Source organism: Macaca thibetana, chromosome 3, assembly GCF_024542745.1.
Source record: "Macaca thibetana thibetana isolate TM-01 chromosome 3, ASM2454274v1, whole genome shotgun sequence".
NCBI lineage: Eukaryota > Metazoa > Chordata > Mammalia > Primates > Cercopithecidae > Macaca > Macaca thibetana.
In genome coordinates this window covers 135,699,942-135,720,331 of record NC_065580.1, presented here as the reverse complement: position 1 = coordinate 135,720,331, position 20,390 = coordinate 135,699,942, and positions in this window count along the sequence as shown.

Below are 20,390 nucleotides of genomic sequence, written 5' to 3'. Positions count from 1 at the left end.
GTGAGCCGAGATCACTCCACTGCACTCCAGCTTGGGGGACAGAGATTCCATCTCAAAAAAAAAAAAAAAAGATTAAGTGTGTTAATCCACTTAATGTGCTCGGCACATAGTATATTATTATTTATCTCTGTGTTCAGCTGTGAGTTTATCCATAGGTAGAGGAGGTGCCTGCTTTTTTTTTTTTTTTTTTTTTTTTTTTTGAGACGGAGTCTCACGCTGTTGCCCAGGCTGGAGTGCAGTGGCACGATCTCGGCTCACTGCAAGCTCCGCCTCCCGGGTTCCCGCCATTCTCCTGCCTCAGCCTCCCGAGTAGCTGGGACTACAGGCGCCCGCCACCGCGCCCGGCTAATTTTTTGTATTTTTAGTAGAGACGGGGTTTCACTGTGGTCTCGATCTCCTGACCTTGTGATCCGCCCGCCTCGGAAGGGGGGTCCAGACCTGTTTAAGGCTTGTTAGAGAGTAGTTGTAAGTTAACAGGTAGAAGGGCTTGTATCCCGGATCTGCTGGCTCCAAAACTGCACCTTCCCACTACCCAGTGCTACCTCCTTGGGTTGGGAGCTAGGAGACTCTTCAGAAGACAGCAACAGCCTGTTTCACTGCACAGCTGTGGTGGGTGTGGCTCCAACCTCAGCTCCTTCAGGACGGGAGGGAGATGTTTGGTTCATCTTTGCATCTCTCATTCAGCTCAGACCGTGGAATGTAGTAATACCTCGGTGAATTGCTCTGAGTTGATTATAAGCCAAGAGACAAAGGTGAACATCCGAAATGGCATATTGTTACCAGAAAGGGGTATCAATGCAGACGCCAAGAGAAGGTTCTGGAATTTTTTTTTTTTGGGGTTCTTGAATCTTGCATAAGAAAGAATTTGGGACAAGTCCATAGAGTACACTGAAAGCAAGTTTATTAGGAAAGTAAAGGAATAAAAAAACGGCTACTCCATAGACAGAGCAACCCCAATCACTGCTGGTTGCCCACTTTTACAGTTATTTCTTGATTATATGCTAAATAGGGGGTGGATTACTCATGAGTTTTTTGGGAAAGTGGTGGGTAATTCCTGGAACTAAGGGTTTCTCCCCTTTTTAGACTATATTGGTAACTTTTGGACATTGCCATGGCATTTGTAAACTGTCATGGCACTGGTGGGCATGTTTTTTGGCATGCTAATATATTATGATTAGCATGCTAATATATTATGATTAGCATGCTAATATATTATGATTAGCATGCTAATATATTATAATTAGCATATGGTGAGCAATGAGGATGAACAGAGGTTACTTTGGTTGCCATCTTGGTTTTGGTGGGTTTTGGCTGGCTTCTTTACCACAGACTGTTTTATCAGCACGGTCATTATAATCTATATCTCATCCTGTGACTTAGAAGGCCTAACCTCCTGGGAATGCAGTCCAGCGGGTCTCAGCCTTATTTTACCCAGCCCCTATTTGAGATTCAAACACCTCTGACAATATGATCAAGTTCCACATTGTATGGGACAGATAATTTGAATAGAAATAGTCCAGAGGACAGGGCTGGAATCGTTAGCAGAGCTCTCTGGAGGAGGTGAACTGAGCTGTTCTTTGAAGGATGGACCTGGTTTAAAAAGGTCATGTGCAAATGGGGACAATTCCTGGGTTGGGAGGCAGCGTGGTCAGTGTGACTGCAATGTGCTGGAGGGAGCAGAGAGGGGCCAGTTTTGTTGGAGCAGGATGTGTGCGTTAGAGCTGAGGGTAAGGGAGGAGACCACCCGTCATATTGTCTTATGCCCAATTTCTGCCTCCAAAGAAAGACGAAGTAAAAACTAAAAGGCAGAAATGAAATCCACAGGCAGACAGCCCAGCGCCACACCCTGGGCCTGGTAGTTAAAGATTGACGCCTGACCTATTAGGTTATATTTTCTATAGATTACAGACATTGCATGGAAAAGCACTGTGAAAATCCCTGTCCTATTGTGTTCCGTTCTAATTACCGGTGCATGCAGCCCCAAGTCACGTACCCTCTGCTTGCTCAATCAATCATGACCCTCTCATGCGGACCCCCTTAGATTTGTAAGCCCTTAAGAGGGATGTGAATTGCTCACTCGGGGAGCTTGGTTGTTGGAGACAGAGTCTTGCCAAAGCTCCCAGCTGAATAAAGCCCTTCCTTCTTTAACTCGGTGTCTGAGAGGTTTTGTCTGTGGCTTGTCCTGCTACAAGGGGGTGATGACGGGCCTTGACAAGGGGACAGGAGTTTGAGCTCAATGCGGTGGCCTTCCAAGAGATGCAGAACGTTTCAGAGGTGGAATGACCGCTGATGAGTATCTTGAAGACTGACTTGGTGGCTGTTGTGCAGGTTGCAGGTGTGGGCAGGGGAGCAATGCCTGGAAGCAGCCGCATTTGCTGGTGCACCCCAGCACAGAACGTGCAGTCTGGTGCCCTGCAGAGCTGCCCTCAGCCTCTTGTCTGACTTGAGCATCCCGGGAGATTATGCAGTCTGCATTGTGTTGCAAAGTGGTGCAGTCACTTAACCATGACCCGCAGATTAAGTCACTTATTGTGTCGAGTAATGAGGCATTCTCGGAGGCCTTTGTGCAAGCAAATAGAGTATTTACCCAGGTCCCAGGGAACCTGGGGACACCTTAGGAGTATGAGATGGCTTTGAAGTGGAATTAAATGAAACCCTTAAGCCTCTGAGTAGGACAGATCTGTTCAAAAGTCACAGCCTGTCAATTTCAAGGACAGAACATTTTTCAGTGCAAATAAACTTTTAGCAAGAAGCCTTGGAGAGTGAGCCTGCCTGGAGACACGGGGCTGTTTCTCAGTCTTATTTTTTAGGGCAGTGTGGAAAGGACAGGGAAACAGGGAGAGGCAAAGTGGCTGCAAAACGGGGCACCTGAGTTCAAGGACCTGCACGTTCCCAGTATCAATGTGGACTTTGAGGAAGCCAGAATCTAATGATAACGAGTTATCTTTAGATTAGATGTTAGACTTTGATGTGCTAACTGATTTAATCCTTGGACCACTTTCAGAAATAATTCATTGATGAGGAAATCAAGATGGGAGGTAAGGGTGAAGCCATGTCAGTCCAAATCAGGGCAATTCTGAAAGGTGGTTCTAGCTTCAGATGGTTGACTGAATCTGTCAGAGGCATTTGAACCAGAGTGACTCCATCTTGAATAGGGGCTAGGTAAAATAAGGTGGAGACCTACTGGGCCACATTCCCAGGAGGTTAGGTATTCTGTCACAGGATGTGATAGGAGGTCAGCACAAGATACAGGTCATAAAGACCTTCCTGATAAAACAGGTTGCAGTGAAGCAGCTGGCCAAAACCCACCAAAACCAAGATGTCAACAAAAGTGACCTCTGGTCATCCTCACTGTTCATTATGTGCAAATTATAATGCATTAGCCTGCTAAAAGACACTCCCACCAGTGCCATGACAGCTTACAAATGCCATGGCAATGTCTGTATGTTACCCTAGATTGTCTGTAAAGCGGAAGAACCCTCAGTTCCGGGAAACGCCCACTCCTTTTCTGAAAAATTCATGAATAATCCACCCGTTGTTTAGCATATAATCAAGAAATAACTGTAAGTATTATCAGTCAAGCAACCGAAGTTGCTGCGTTGCCTATGGAGTCGCCATTCTTTATTTCTTAATAAACTTGCTTTCATTTTATGGGCTTGCTCCAAATTCTTTCTTGTGTGAGATCCAAGAGCCCTCTCTTGGAGTCTGGATCAGGGCCCCTTTCAGGTAACAAGACTGTCTTTGGGAAAGTGGAAGTAGCCACGGTTGCTTACATCCTAGCTCTTCACAGGGATAGAAAGGAGAACCCCTACTTCCCCCTACCCTTAATAATTTCCTGTACATCAACTCCATCTTGGAGTCAGCTTGCTGGGTAATCCAACCTGTGACAACCCAGTGAGACAATACTGAAGCCAGGAGTCATTTATTCCCTCTCTGGGCCCCAGTTTCTCCATATATAAAATGAAACTGGTACATTAGATGAACGGTTCTCAAAGTGTGTGGCCCATGGACCCCTGATGGTGCCTCAGACACTATCAGAACACGCATGAGGTCAAAATCATTTTTTTTGCCCAGGCTGGTCTCGAACTCCTGAGCTCAAGCAATTTGCCTGCCTCGGTCTCCCAAAGTGCTAGGATTACAGGCATGCCCAGCTTAACAGTACTTTGGGAGGCTGAGGCAGGTGGATTACGAGGTCAGGAGTTCAAGACCAGCCTGGCCAATATGGTGAAACCCCATCTCTACAAGAATATTAAGGTGTGGTTTGCTGTGTTCACTGAGTTGACATTTGCATTGAATGTGCAAACAATAGTGACTTGGTGGTGACCTCAAACTGTGCTAGTCTCATGACATTCTTTACCATCATGCATGCATAGTTAAAAAAAAAAAAGGAAAGCAAAAAAAAAAGAAGAGTGAGTTTCACTTGAGAATGTCTTGATGAAACAGTAAAAATTATTGGTTTTGTTAAATCTCCACCCTGAGCACACCTCCTTCTACTATTCCAATTGTCCAAATGCATAATAAAGTACAGTGGTTGCCTTGAGAAGAACCTCTGGTGGGATACAGTTGGAGATGTAAGCTGAACTAGTCAGGTTTTCCATGGAACACATTTTTAATCGAAGTAACAATTGACAGACAAGCTGTGACACACATTTTCTTGGAAATTAACAAAGTGAGCCTGTCACTTCAAGTCAAACAACTCACAGTATTTATTACCGAGGATAAAACTCAAGCTTTTAAGTGAATATTAGATTTTTGGAAAACTTGTATCTGTCACCATGAGCTTGACAGCTTCCCAATACTTAATGACTTCTCTGAGATTGAAGATATTAACAAATATGCTATTTGTTTTGATATTGTATCATACTGTTTGTCCACATCTAGAAGACCCGTGTAACTCAGTGAACTAGCATATTTCCATTGACCAAAGCATGATGTGACAAACTCATGTTCCAATAAGAGAGCCAAAGTGCAGGTAGATCAATGGGTTTTAATGAAATAGATTATAAAAACTTCATTCATATGTTTCAGATTCTACATTGTATTCAACCTTTTAAAAACCACCTCATGTGGCCAGGTGAAGTGGCTCACACCTGTAATTTCAGCACTTTGGGAGGCCAAGGTGGTGGGACTCCTTGAGGTCAAGAGTTCAAGACCAGCCTGAGCAACATGGCAAAACCTCATCTCTATTAAAAATAAAGAAATTAGCTGTATTAGTCAGTTTCCATGCTGCTGATAAAGACATATCCGAGACTGGGAAGAAAAAGAGGTTTAATTAGACTTACAGTTCCATGTGGCTCGGGAAGCCTCAGAATCACAGTGGGAGGTGTAAGGTACTTCTGAAATAGCGGTGCCAAGACAGAATGAGGAAGAAGCAAAAGTGGAAACCCCTGATACACCTATCAGATCTCATGAGACTTATTCACTATTACAAGGAAAACCGGCCCCCAAGATTCAGTTACCTCCCCCTGGGTCCCTCCCACAACACATGGGAATTCTGGAAGATACAATTCAAGTTGAGATTTTGGTGGGGACACAGCTAAATCATATCATTCCACTCCCGGCCCTTCCAAATCTCATGTCTTCACATTTCAAAACCAATCATGCCTTCCCAACAGTCCTGCAAAGTCTTAACTCATTTCAGCATTAACCCAAAAGTCCACAGTCCAAAGTCTTATCTGAGACAAAGCAAGTCCCTTCTGCCTATGAGCCTGTAAAATCAAAAGCAAGCTAATTACTTCTTAGATACAATGGAGGGTACAGACGTTGGGTAAGTACAGCCTTTCCCAATGGGAGAAATTGGCCAGAAAAAAGGGGTTACAAGGCCCATGCAAGTCCAAAATTCAGAAGGGCAGTCAAATTTTAAAACTCCAAAGTGGTCTCCTTTGATTCTGGGTCTCACATCCAGGTCATGCTGAGGCAAGAGGTGGGTTCCCATGGTCTTGGGCAGCTCTGCCCCTGTGGCTTTGCAGGGTACAGCCTCCCTCCTGGCTGCTTTCATGGGCTGGCATTGAGTGTCTGTGGCTTTTCCAGGCACACGGTGCAAGCTGTTTGTGGATCTACCTTCCATGGTCTGGAGAACGGGCGCCCTCTTCTCACAGCTCCCTAGGCAGTGCCCCAGTAGAGACTCTGTGTGGGGGAGCCCCCACACTTCCCTTCCGCATTGCCCTAGCAGAGGTTCTCCACAAGCGCACCACCCCTGTAACAAACTTTTGCCTGGGCATCCAGGCGTTTCTGTACATCTTCTGAAATCTACGCAGAGGTTCCCAAACCTCAATTCTTGACTTCTGTGCATCATCACGCTCAACACCATGTGGAAGCTGCCAAGGCTTGGGGCTTCCACCCTCTGAAGCTACAGCCCGAGCTGTATGTTGGCCCCTTGCAGCCATGGCTGGAGCAGCTGGGACACAGGGCACCAAGTTGCTAGGCTGCACACAGCACAGGGACCCTGGGCCCGATCCATGAAACCATCTTTTTCTCCTGGGCTTCTGGGCCTGTGATGGGAGGGGCTGCCGTGAAGGTCTCTGACATGGCCTGGAGACATTTTCCCCGTGGTTTTGGGGATTAACATTAGGCTCTTTGCTACTTATGCAAATTTCTATAGCTGGCTTGAATTTCTCCTCAGAAAATGGGTTTTTCTTTCCTATTGCATAGTCAAGCTACAAATTATCCAAACTTTTATGCTCTGCTTCACTTGTAAAGGTGAATGTCTTTAACAGTACCTGAGTCACCTCTCACATGCTTTGCTGATTAGAAATTTCTTCCACTAGATACCCTAAATCATCTTTTTCAAGTTCAAAGTTTTACAAATCTCTAGGGCATAGGCAAAATGCCACCAGTCTCTGTTAAAACATAACAGGAGTCACCTTTACTCCAGTCCCAACAAGTTCCTCATCTCCCCCTGAGACTGTCTCAGCCTGGACCTTATTGTCCATATTGTTATCAGCATTTTGGGCAAAGCCATTGAACAAGTCTCTAGGAAGTTCCAGACTTTCCCACATTTTTCCTGTCTTCTTCTGAGCCCTCCAAACTTCCAATTTCTGCTTGTTACCCAGTTCCAGAGTCACTTCCACATTTTCGGGTATCTTTTCAGCAACGTCCCACTCCCGGTACCAATTTAATGTATTAGTCCATTTTCGTGCTGCTGATAAAGACACACCCGAGTCTTGGAAGAAAAAAGAGGTTTAATTGGACTTACAGTTCCACATGGCCAGGGAGGCTTCAGATTCATGGCGGAAGGTGAAAGGTATTTCTTACATGGCAGTGGTAAGAGAGAAAGAGGAAGAAGCAAAAGCAGAAACCCCTGATAAACCCATAATATCTTATGAGACTTATTCACTATCACAAAAATAGCACAGGAAAGACCAGCCCCCATGCTTCAATTACCACCCTCTGGGTCCCTCCCACAACATGTGGGAATTCTGAAAGATACAGTTCAAGTTGAGATTTGGTGGGGACACAGCGAAACCATATCATTAGCTTAGTGTAATGGCACATGCCTGTAGTGCCTGTGGTAGCACATGCTAATTAGGAGGCGGAGACAGGAGGATCACTTGAACCTGGAAGGTCGAGGCTGCAGTGAGCCGTGATTGCCCCACTGTACTCCAGCCTGGGTGATAGAGTAAGACCCCATCACCCAAAAAAAAACCAAAAAACCCACCTCATGTTGCATTTTGATTGTAGTATCAAAGAATATTCACAACTATCTGTTATTAAATTTTCCCTTTCCTTTTCAATTACATTTTTGTGTGAGGCTGGATTTTATTTATGTACTTTGATCAAAACAGCATATCTAAATTCTTCTGAATGCAGAAGCAGGTATGAGAATCTAGCTATCTTATGTTAAGCCTGATAATACAGAGATTTATAAAAATGTAAGACAATGCCACTCTTATTATGATTGTTTAGAAAATACTTGTGTTTTAAATAAAGATATGTTACCCATGAGAACACATAATTGGTTTGTTATTCTGATTTTAAATAAGTAAACATTTGAAGATATTTTGAGTATAATTTCCAACATAGTAAATATCAGTAGATAAAAAGATATGAGACTTCCTTGAAGTTTGTATTAGTTTTCTATTGCTGCTGTAACAAATGATCACAAATCTAGTGACTTAAAGCACACACATTTATTATTTTATAATTCTGTAGATTTCTGACATAGGTCTCTCTGAGCTGAAATCAAGATGGGGCAGAGCTGCATTCCATCTGGAGGTTTTTGGGGAGAATCTGTTTCCTTGCTTTTTCTGGCTTGTAGAGGCCACCTCCATTCTCTAGTTCATGGCCCCTTCCTCCATTTCCAAAGTGAGCAATGATGCATTTCTTTGACCATTTCCCCATAATCACAGCTCCCTCTCTGATCCCAGATGGATAAGATTTATGTGATTAGATTGGGCCCACCTGGATAATCTAGGATAATCTCCCGATTTTCTTACCTTTAAGCACATGTGCAAATTCCCTTTGGCCATGAATAGTAACATAATCACAGGTTTGGGGGATAAGGGTGTGAACTTTTTTGAGGTTTCATTATTCCGCCCACTACAGTCTACCCACTGGCCCTTAAAGATTGATTTCTGTCCCACAATGCAAATTACATTCATTTCATCCCAATGTTCCTCAAAGTCTCAAACCATTACAACATCAACTCAAAGTCTAAAAATGTCATCTAAATCTCATCAACTCCAAAGTTCCAAATTTCTCCCTCTAAATCAAGTGTGGGTGAAATCCTGAGTATGGTTCATCCTGGAGCATCACTCCTCTCCATCTGTGGACCTGGGAAATTAGAAAACAAATTATCTGCTTCCAAAATACAATGGTGGAATGGGCATGGGACAACAGTTATAGACATTCTCATTCCAAAGGGAGAAAGCAGAAGGAAAAATGGAATCACTGATCCTAAGCAATTTTGAAATCCAGCCAGGCAATCATCATTAATTTTCAAGGTTTAGAAACAATCCTTTGTGGTTTGTGGCCTTGTCCGCTGGGCTTATGGCCACCTTTATTCTGCCAGTCATGGGGTCTTTAATTTTTAAGAATGCAAAGGAATCCTGGACACAAGTTTGAGAACTGCTACATTAGATCAGATGCGTTAAGAGACTGGGTGCCCGGAGAGCTGTTGAGAAGGATCCTGAGGTTGTCTGGATTCAGCTGGAAGCATGCTTCAGTGAATTAGTAATGTCTGCTGTGGTCTTGGCAGGGAGTGGACTTTAATTAGTTAGTAATGTCTGCTGTGGCCCTGAAGGGACACAGGCATGGTTACCATTCCTGTATCATCCGTAAAGACCCCTCCAGCTTTGTGGGTCTCTGACTCCATGAATATTCTCTGCATATGCTAAATGTTCTCAGAACATTATGGAAGGAGTAGTTAATATCACAAGAAAAAGCTGTGCAGTTTCAACTAGGACCAGTGACCCTTTTAGGCAGAGCTGATTCTGAAAGAAATGATGAGAGAGTTCTATTTTTGCTATTATTCAAATTTTGGCAGTGTCTCTTCCACCCACAATTTTAGGACCCTGGCATGTTTTGTCACCCCCACTGAAATCTCATTTTATAATAGTATATGAGAAACTCATTTTTTCTTCTATTTTATTTTTTGAGACAGTGCCTAACTCTGTCACCCAGGCTGAAGTGCAGTGGTGTAATCTTGGCTCACTGCAACCTCCACTTCACAGGCTCAAGTGATTCTCCCACCTCAGCCTCCTGAGTAGCTGGGACTACAGGTGCATGCCATCACACCTGGCTAATTTTTTTATTTTTTTTAGAGACAGGGTTTTGCTGTGTTGCCTAGGCTGTTCTCAAACTCCCGAGCTCAAGTGATCTACATGCTTTGGCCTCCCAAAGTGCTGGGATTACAGGTGTGAGCCACTGTGCCCCACTTTGATGAATTCAAAGTCAGGCAAATGTACCAGCCTTTCTGGGAGGTTCCACTTTTATTGTAAGCAAAGTCTTCAGCCAGCAAATTTCAAACCTTTCAAACGCATGCCTCTCTTTTCTGAACATAAAAGTCTTGATCTTCCATTCTGATATGGTTCCTTCAAGGGGAGCCATAATATTATCTGAATATGCCTACTAGTCAAGAAAAGCCTGTAAAGCTTTATTTTCTGAAGTCTTTGTTGTGAAAATGTTACAAATATGAATAATATTACACATTTTTTTACTATGCTTTTTAAAACTCAGCCCCTACAACCTCAAAGCAGCCTAAAAAAGGGTTAGGCTTCTCCCTCCACCCAATCCTAAGTTAAGAATCCGTGTCTCAGTTGTAGTAGAATATATTTTCCATGATGGTGTCAATAATCTCTCCCATTCCAAATGTGCTTTTAATAATCCTTTAACATCAATATGACTTACTGAGAAGTGAGGTCTACACTCCTGTCAATGGAATCTGTGTCACCTGTGATTATGGAAAAAGTGACACTATGTGACTTCTGGTGCTAGGTCATAAAAGGCAATGAAGTTCCAGGCTTGTCCTGTTGTGATATTCATTCTTGGAGTCCAACTACCGCAGCAAGGAAGGCCAGGCCACAAGGAGAGACCACGTGTGGGTGCTCCAGCCAACAGCCCCAGCTCAGGTCCCAGTGACAGCCAGCATCAACCACTGATGTTAGTAAACAAGCCTTCCGAGCACCGAGTGGTTGAGGCTTATTTGCTGTGCCCTAGATATCAGGGAATAGAGATGAGTTGCCCCCATTGAGTCCTGCCCAAGTTGCAGATCCATGAGCAAAAGAAATGACTGCTGTTTTAAGTCTCTACTACATTTTGGAGTGGGTTGTACAATATGGCAAGAATAATTGGAACAAAAATCAAAAGAGAGTAAGAGACTATGTCATTGGCAGATTGTGGGGAAAGATATGTGATATGGTGTGACTGTGTCCCCACCCAAATCTCGTCTTTAGTATAGCTCCCATAATTCCCATATGTTGTGGAAAGGACCCAGTGGGAGATAATTGAATCACTGGGATTGTTTCCCTCATGCTGTTCTTGGGATAGTAAATAAGTCTTATCAGATCTGATAATTTCATAAGGAGTTTCCCCTTTTGCTTGACTCTCATTCTCTCTTTGCCTGCTGCCACCCATGTAAGACGTGTCTTTGTTCTTTCCTTGCTTTCTACCATGATTGTGAGGCCTCCCCAGCCATGTGGAACTGTGAGTCCATTAAATCTCTTTTCCTTATAAATTATCCAGTCTTGAGTGTGTCTTTATCAGCAGTGTGAAAATGGACTAATACAATATGTTTGGAATCAACCTTCTCTCCCCTCTATTTCACCCCTAACTACTGATCTACTGATCACATCTGATTTAAAGACGCAATTCTCAAACTTGGCTTCCCCTTTGCATTTTTTTTTTTTTTTTTTGTTTGTTTGTTTGTTTCTTTTTTTTTTGAGACGGGGTCTTGCTCTGTTGCCCAGGCTGGAGTTCTGTGGCTCAATCTTGGCTCACTGCAATCTCTGCCTCCCGAGTTCCAGTGATTCTCCTGCCTCAGCCTCCAGAGTAGCTGGGATTACAGGTGCCCGCCACCATGCCCAGCTAATTTTAGTAGAGACAGGGTTTCACCATGTTGGCCAGGCTGGTCTTGAACTCCTGAGCTCAGGTGATCTGCCCATGTTGGCCTCTCAAAGTACTGGGATTACAGGTGTGAGCCACCATGTCCAGCCCCTTTGCATTCTTAAAAATTATCAAGGATCCTATGGTAGGCCGAATAATGGTGGAGCCATAAGCCCAGAGGCTGGAGCCATAAAGCACAAAGAATTGTTTTGAAGCCTTGAAACAGTGCAGCTGGGGAGAGAAAACTTGTGAGATTTGACTTTGAACAATTCCCCCATTTCCCTTTCCCAATGTCTGTTACTAATCATATCCATGTACCCTTAAAAAACTCTTTTTAAGGACTTTGGGGTGAGTCATGTTACTTATTTAGGCATTAAGTTCTTCCCTTCCTAAAGGAGGACTTTGGCCTACTCTCCAAGCTGCTTTTCTGCTTCTCACCTCCTAGTCTGCTCTCTTCATTTTCTTCTCCCCGTTTCTCCTTTTTTTTTTTTTTTTCCAGACTTACCAATGAAAATTGTAAATGCCACAAAATCTCCACCTCTCCACTAGATTGAATCCATTTGGGGTAGACAAACTGCAGGAATCGCTTTTTCTGGCTCTGTGAGTTTGACAGTGTGTTTGCATACCGCCTGGTGTTTTGTCGGCATTTTCTCACTTTCTGATGCCAGGGTTCCCACTAACGAGTCAGGACTCCAAGGACAGCCGCCAGTGGTCTTCCTCATTCTTTTATTTTTTTTTCCAAACCTTCCAATTGAAATATTTATCAATGTTTCTTTTCTTACAAAGTTCAGCTTAAACGAGTTATGGTCCGCACCCCTGTACCCCAGAACCTCTGATTTTTTTTTTGAGAAAAATGTTCTTTTATTTTACAATATTCATTTTTTTAAAATGCTGGAAGAATATATATATATATATATATATACACACACACACATATACACACACACATATATATATACACACACATATATATACACACACATATACACACACACACACACACACACACACACATATATATATTCCTCAAATGCCCATCCTGGGATGAGAATAGAAATTTTAGATAGGGAAATTTTTATGTTAAATATTTTTATAATTTTTATTTATTTTTATTTTACTTTATTTATTTCACTTTAAGTTCTGGGATACATGTGCTGAACGTGCAGGTTTGTTACACAGGTGCCATGGTGGTTTGCTGCACCCATCAGCCCATCATCTAGGTTTTAAGCTCCACATGCATTAGGTATTTGTCTGAATGCTCTCCCTCCCCTTTCCTCCCACCCCCGACAGGCCCCAGTGTGTGATGTTCCCCTCCCTGTGTCCATGTGTTCTCGTTGTTCAACTCCCACTTATAAGTGAGAACATGTGCTGTTTGGTTTTCTGTTTCTGTGTTAGTTTGCTGAGGATGATGGTTTCCAGTTTCATCCGTGTACCCGCAAAGGACATGAACTCATTCCTTTTATGGCTGTATGGTATTCCATGGTGTATATGTGCTGATTTTAATAGATGCATGCAGATGGGTAAACACATAGCTTAAGGACTGTGTGCTAGATTTGCACACTGGGAGGCAGGCAGCTGATACACCAACAGGGGACAGCTCAAGTGGATACTTTTTGTTTTTGAGACAGAGTCTTGTTCTGTTGCCCAGGCTGGAGTGCAATGGCGTGATCTCTGCTCACTGCAACCACCACCTCCTGGGTTCAAGCAATTCTCCTGCCTCAGCCTCCCAAGAAGCTGAGACTACAGGTGGCTGCCACTGTGCCCAGCTAATTTTTGTATTTTTCTAGAGATAGAGTTTCCCCATGTTGGCCAGGCTAGTCTCAGCCTCCAAGTGATCTGCCTGCCTTGGCCTCTCAAAGTGCTGGGATTACGGTGTGAGCCACTGCACTTGGCCTAAATTATTAAGTATTTTAAATAAATGTTATTTATACATATTGTGTACAAGCTAGCCCTCTTTTATTTTTGATATCTAAATAGGTACAAAACATTTATTAATAAATGTCTGGCTAATGCACACATTCTTAAGAACTTGGGGACCTTCAGCACAATGCTAATTAAACTGGACCTGTACTTTTTTAAATGAAAATTTAACCCATTTTTATTTATTATAATATGTTTATGTTTAATTACATTATTTCATGCATTCTGTCATTCACATTTCATTATTTTGCCTTATAGACCATACTTTCTTTGCTTTTCCCTTGTGACTCAATAACGTATAGCCAATATTTAATTTTAATAAATGTTAATTTTACATTTTTCAAAAATATCTTTGCTTGGGTAATATCTATAACTATTAAATCCAAAATTAATACAAAAACTTTTGACTTTTCTTTTTGGAATGGGGAATTCAAGATGTGTTTTAACTCTTTTTGTTCAACTTTCTTGGCCATGCAAGGAGAATCTGGAGCGCACATTGTAAGATGCATGTTTTTATTAATATTGGCATTTTTTACAATAACTCATCTCAGGAGTCTCTGTTGACTTGGGCATTCCTTTAATTATCAGTTTATGCCAATTATTTAGACAATCTCCAGTTAACAGTGTCCATGCTTGATTTTATAATTTCTCTGATCTTGAGCACTTATTTTTTGGTGCAGCATCTGCTAGGTTTTGATTAAAACTTTGGTTAAGATTTTGAGGAGGAGTGCATCAGTCATGGGATTTTCTGTGGCATAACCTATCTCAGGCTATCTGTCCTTCACCTTGGCTCACAAACAGCATCTGGGTTAAGCAAAGAATTCTTAGGTCACAGATGTCTCCTTTAAACACTACAGACATTACTTCATTTTCTTCTGTGTTTGCATTGGTAGAACTATAGAACTAGGGTTAGCTGAATTTCAGTTCTTCTGTTACAACTTGTCATTATGGTTTAATTTTTCCTAGCTTAGTGGCAGTTTCTCCAACCTTGATATTGAAAATGTCACTCAAATATAACTACTGTCTCTTTTTATAAATTTACTTAAAACAGTGAGTCTAGGCTGGGAGCAGTGGCTCATGCCTGTAATCCCAGCACTTTGGGAGGCTGAGGTGGGTGGATCACCTGAGGTCAGGAGTTCGAGACCAGCCTGGCCAACATGGTGAAACACCATCTTTACTAAAAATACAAAATTAGCCAGGCACAGTGGCAGGCGCCTGTAATTCCAGCTACTTGGGAGGCTGAGGCAGGAGAATCGCTTGAACCCTGGAAGCAGAGGTTGCAGTAGCTGAGATTGCACCATTGCACTCCAGCCCGGGCAACAAGAGCGAAACTCCGTCTCAACAAAAGAAAGCAAACAAACAAACAAACCTCAAAACAACAACAACAAAAACATTGAGTGTTTTTGATTTGCACACTGGCGTGCTTTTTTCCCAGCCCAGGAAAATTGTCTTCTATTAAACTATTGATTTTTCTTTTCCTCCACTTATTCTGGTTTCTTCTTTAGAAATATTGCTAGAGATTAGATATACTGGACTGTTAGCCTGGACTTGGGAGACAAAACAATGTCTCCATTATACACAGCAAAAATGCTATGGTTTTTTAAATGGGGATACGTTATAGGTAGCTGATACGGTTTGGATTTGTGTCCCCACCCAAATTTCATGCTGAATTGTAATCCCCAATGTTGGAGGTGGGACTTGGTGGGAGGTGAGTGGATCCTGGGGGCGGATTTCCCCCTTGCTGTTCTTCTGATAGTGAGTGAGCTCTCATGAGATCTGGTTGTTTAAAAGTGTGTGGCACCACCACGCCCACTTTCTTCCTCCTGCTCAGGCCGTGTAAGATGTGCCTGCTTCCCCTTCACCATTCGTCATGATTGAAAGTTTCCTGAGGCCTCCTCAGCCATGCTTCTGGGGTACAGCCTGTGAAACTGTGAGCCAATTAAACCTCTTTATCAATTACCCAGTTTGTTTACAGTTTCTTTAAGGAAATTCCCATTTCCTTAGCAGGACTCTTCCATTTAAAGACAAGATTGCAGGATTTTCCTTCCTACCCATCTGGCTGCAGCTCTTGGCTCTGAAACACGTCTTTCTCATTGGTCCAATAAATAGTAGAAACAATCTATAATCATCAGGTTTATCATGTAGATATATGACTGCCATTTGTTAATGGTGAGATTTATTGTGATAAAATTTATCTGCTCCAGTGTCCTTTTTAACAAGGCAAAGGAGATGGCACAACTCTAGTTTTATGTGTTTTGTGTGACTTAAGTCAGGATTTTGACTCAGCTGCGGTTGGGCACTGGTATCTGTGCTCAGTTCACAAAAAAGCAGAATTTCTTCTACTTTCAGCTGAAGTCCTTACTGGTACAATTGACTGTCTGAAAGAGTAAAGACAGTTCACTGAGGGGAGAGGACCGGGAAAGCCATAGATTAGGAGTTTTCAAGGTTCTTTTCAGTTATACTTTCTCCAGCTGAAATCTTCCCTGGACACTTAAAAAGCTGATCTGTTCTACTTAAAGAAGGCATCGTACCATTCAACTAACTCTCCAATATGTGTACCTCTGCCCCATCAAGGTAACCCTGGGCAGGGTTCCAAGAAGCCCTAGGATTTGGCCAATCACAGTTTGAAAGCCAGTGCTGATTATAAAAGGCCTTGGGGCGGGGCCTGGCTCACTCTGCTCAGTAGCCCCTCAGCAAACTTGAGCCTCCTAATTCCTTGCACTGACACCAACTCCTCTTCAGAACCATCGCAGCATTTTAATATGTTTCTTCTTGGAAAACTTATTACTCCTTACCTTTTTTGTCTTATAATTTATAATTCAGATATATGACTTATCTTCTTATATCTGCTTATTAGTCTACAGTGTACTCAAAGTAAGAATTTATTAGTTCATCAAACAGCCAGTTAGCAAGCATCCCCATTTCCCAGATTATTTCTCTTACTTTTTTTTTTTTTGAGGCAGAGTTTTGCTCTGGTTGCCCAGGCTGGAGTGCAGTGGTGTGATTTCGACTCACTGCAACCTCTGCCTCCAGGTTCAAGTGATTCTCCTGCCTCAGCCTCCCAAGTAGCTGGGATTACAGGCTTGCGCCACCATGCACAGCTAATTTTTTATATTTTTGGTAAAGATGAGGTTTCTCCAGTTGGCCAGGCTGGTCTTGAATCCCTAACCTCAGGTGACATGCCCTCCTCGACCTCCCAAAGTATTGGGATTACAGATGTGAGCCAACATGCCTGGCCTTTCCCAGATTATTTCTTCAGTGTGTGTGTTTTTGTGTGTATATGTGTGTGTGTGTGTGTGTGTATGTGTGTGTGTTTTAGTTTGTTTGAATCAGGATATCCATGCATTACAAAACGCAAAGTCCACACATAACATTTGGTATTTTTTTCTACAATTTCTCCACCTTCTTTTTGTTCTTCTTGTAACTTATTTGTTCAAGAAAATGGAACCTGCATGCTGTATAGTCTCTCATATTGTGGCTTTGCAGTTTGCATCACTTAAGACAACACACTTAAACAGGATTCATAAGGGTTTTCAATGGAGATACACATTTGTTTCTTTACTGCGTACCATACAGACTCCTTGTGTGCTAGCACTGGGGCCCTGCATGCGTGAGGCCCCTCTATTCTAGCCAGGCCAGCCTGCATGTTGTCCTGGTACAGCAACATCTCCTTAACATAATCATAGACTTTTCAGGCCCAAAGGACCTAGAGTCACCTTCTCACATCTATAACTCCCAGCCATGTGGCGTTCTCGCTCTTTTATCACCTGTCATCCATATTCATTACTTCCTTTAAGATCATACACAGGCCAGGCGCGGTGGCTCACGCCTGTAATCCCAGCACTTTGGGAGGCTGAGGTGGGTGGATCACTTGAGGTCAGGGGTTCGAGACCAGCCTGACTAACATGGTGAAACCCCATCTCTACTAAAAATACAAAAAATTAGCCAAGCATGGTGGCAGGTGCCTGTAATCTCAGCTACTTGGGAGGCTGAGGCAGGAGAATTGCTGGAACCTGGGAGGTGGAGGTTGTAGTGAGCTGAGATCGTGCCATTGTACTCCAGCCTGGGTAACAAGGGTGAAACTCTGTCTCAAAAAAAAAAAAAAATCATACTCAAATTCTTCTGGGGACTCAATACAAGAGAGAGGGAAGAAAGCATGAATGTGGGAATTAGACTCTTGAATTGGCTATTTCCCTGGATCTTCTGATCTTGGGCAGATGACTGAACTTCTCTGAGCCTCAGTTTTTAAAATCCATATAATGGAGATGTTGCAAGGATTAAACAACAAGCCAAAATGCAGTAGAATAAAGCATTCTTGCAGTTGCTTAGACTCAAAACATCAGAGTTATTTTTTTACTTCTCTCTCTCACACCCCATATTAGAAAAAAAAGGACCTAGAGTCACCTTCTGAGGGGAAGCTCAGTGCTACGTGATTTCATCAAATCTCCTCTTTGAGCCTTTATAAATATTGCAGGTCCTTAAATAACAGAAATAGTAACATCTATTCATCACGTACTCTGTATCAGGCAATATAGTAAAAGCCTTCTGTCTAATAACTCATTTAAGCCTCTAAGAATCCTACAAGGTCGATATTATTATAACCAGTCCCAGTTTTACAGATGAGGAAATGGAGACCCAGAAAAATTAAGTAATGTACCCAACAGTACCCAGGAAGTAAATGATGGCATCTGGATTGGGACCTATTCTGTCATACTCCAGGGACTTTTTTTTTTTTTGAGACAAGGTCTCGCTTGGTCGCCCAGGCTGGAATGCAGTGGTGCAATCATGGTTCACTGCAGCTTCAACCTCTCTGGGCTCAGGTGATCCTCCCACCTCAGCCTCCTGAGTAGCTGGGACTACAGGTGTGTGCTACCACGCCTGGCTAATTTTTTTTGTGTATATATATATATATATATTTTTTTTTTTTTTTGTAGAGATGGGGTTTCACCATGTTGCTCAGGCTGCTCTCGAACTCCTGGGCTCAAGTGATCCACCTGCCTTGGCCTCCCAAAGTGCTGGGATTCTAAGAGTTAGCCACTGCACTTGGCCTATGGGGACTTCTTAACCTTGCCCATACTACTTAATTCACTAGGAGCTATTAAGACAATATTGAATTCCCTACCCCACCCCAGACCACCTCAGCATCTCCAGGTGATGGACCCAGGCTTGGAAACTTCTTAAAAGCTCAGGGGACTCTTGTGCATGGCCAGAGTCAAGAACTACCAATGTTGACACGATGCAACTGAAAATGATTAGGATTATGAAATGAAACAACAATCCAGGGCCGAGTGCAGTGGCTCACGCCTGTAATCTCAGCACTTTGGGAAGCCAAGGCGGGTGGATCACTTGAGATCAGGAGTTCAAGACCAGCCTGGCCAACATGGTGAAAGCCCATGTCTACTAAATATACAAAAATTAGCCGAGCATGGTGGTGCATGCCTGTAATCCCAGCTACAGGCAGAGGTTGCAGTGAGCCGAGATCCCACCTCTGCACTACTGCTTGGGTGACAGCGAGACTCTGTCTCAAAAAAAAAAAAAAAAAAAAAAAAAAATTTGGGATTATTGTTAAGTGTGTCTTTCACCCTGTAGCCTCTACTCTTGAATATTCTTGAGTGTTACTTTTCCTTTCTGGAGTTGGGTTAAAGGGTATCTAAGGGTCCTCTTAGATGTATCATCCCATGCGTCTGTGACTCAGGGCAGGTCACGGATTTCCTCAAGCCACCGGGGAGCCAGAAGCAAGCTTCAGTGGTGATACCTCTGGCCACCTGATCAGTGGTAGCAGGAAGACTCTTCAAAAGCGTCTGCTGGGCCTGTCACATCCGAGTGAAATACATATGCGTGTCAGTTACCTTCCCATATTTCTCAGGCCACTTGAGGTGAAAAATGTGTAGGCTTTGAAGTATCGGAGGAGAGCTTTCTCAGCTGTCAGTAGCTGAGCACAGTCACGATCAGATTCATACTGACCCTTAGATTGTGTCAGTCACTGTAGTTCCTCACCCGTCTGAGAGATTGACAGCCCTGTCTTGTCGGTTTGTCAAATCGAATGACAGTCTCTCTACATTTGGTTATGCGTGGACAAGAGAAGTTGTCACGGGAACCTTGTGGATGCCGATGAGCCAGGGGCATCTTCACCATACTCAGATGGTGTGAATAAGGAGAACAGGGCAATTAGATGCTCTGCATCATTAATACAAGAAGGTTTACAAATTAAAGCTTGTCAGAGTCCTTAAGGCTACTCAATGATCAAAAAAATTTGAGTGCTGACATACAAAGGCAGAATTCTGCAGCAGGAGTTACAGCTCCTATTTTCTCCTCCTTTCTTTCTTTCTTTTTCTTTTTTTTTTTTGAGACAAGGTCTCACTCTGTCACCCAGGCTGGAGTGCAGTGGCATGATGTCAGCTCACTGCAACCTCTGCCTCCCAGGTTCAAGCGATTCTCCTGCCTCGGCCTCCCAAGTAGCTGGGATTACAAGTGCACGCCACCATGCCTGGCTAATTTTTTTGTGTTTTTAGTAGAGACGGTATTTTATGTTGTTGGCCAGGCTGGTCTTGGACTCCCAGCCTCAGATGATGTGCTGACCTTGGCCTCCCGAAGTGTCTCCTTTCCTTCTTTCAGTTGATCACATTCCTCTCAGTGAAACAGGGCCGATTGGGTGAATTGCAAGGTCTCTGCTGTCTGGCGTAACGTTTTTCGATTGTTGATTGCGTCAAGCAGAGAAAAAAAGAAAAGAAGTTGAATTTGGATGTCAGGGTTTAAGTTTTAACTCAACCACCATTGGCTTATTTCATTGCATTAAAAAATTGAAATAGAGGGCCGAGTGCCGTGGTTCACACCTGTAATACCAGCACTTTGGGAGGCCGAGGCAGGTGAATCATCTGAGGTCAGGAGTTTGAGACCAGCCTGGGCAACATGGTGAAACCCCATCTCTA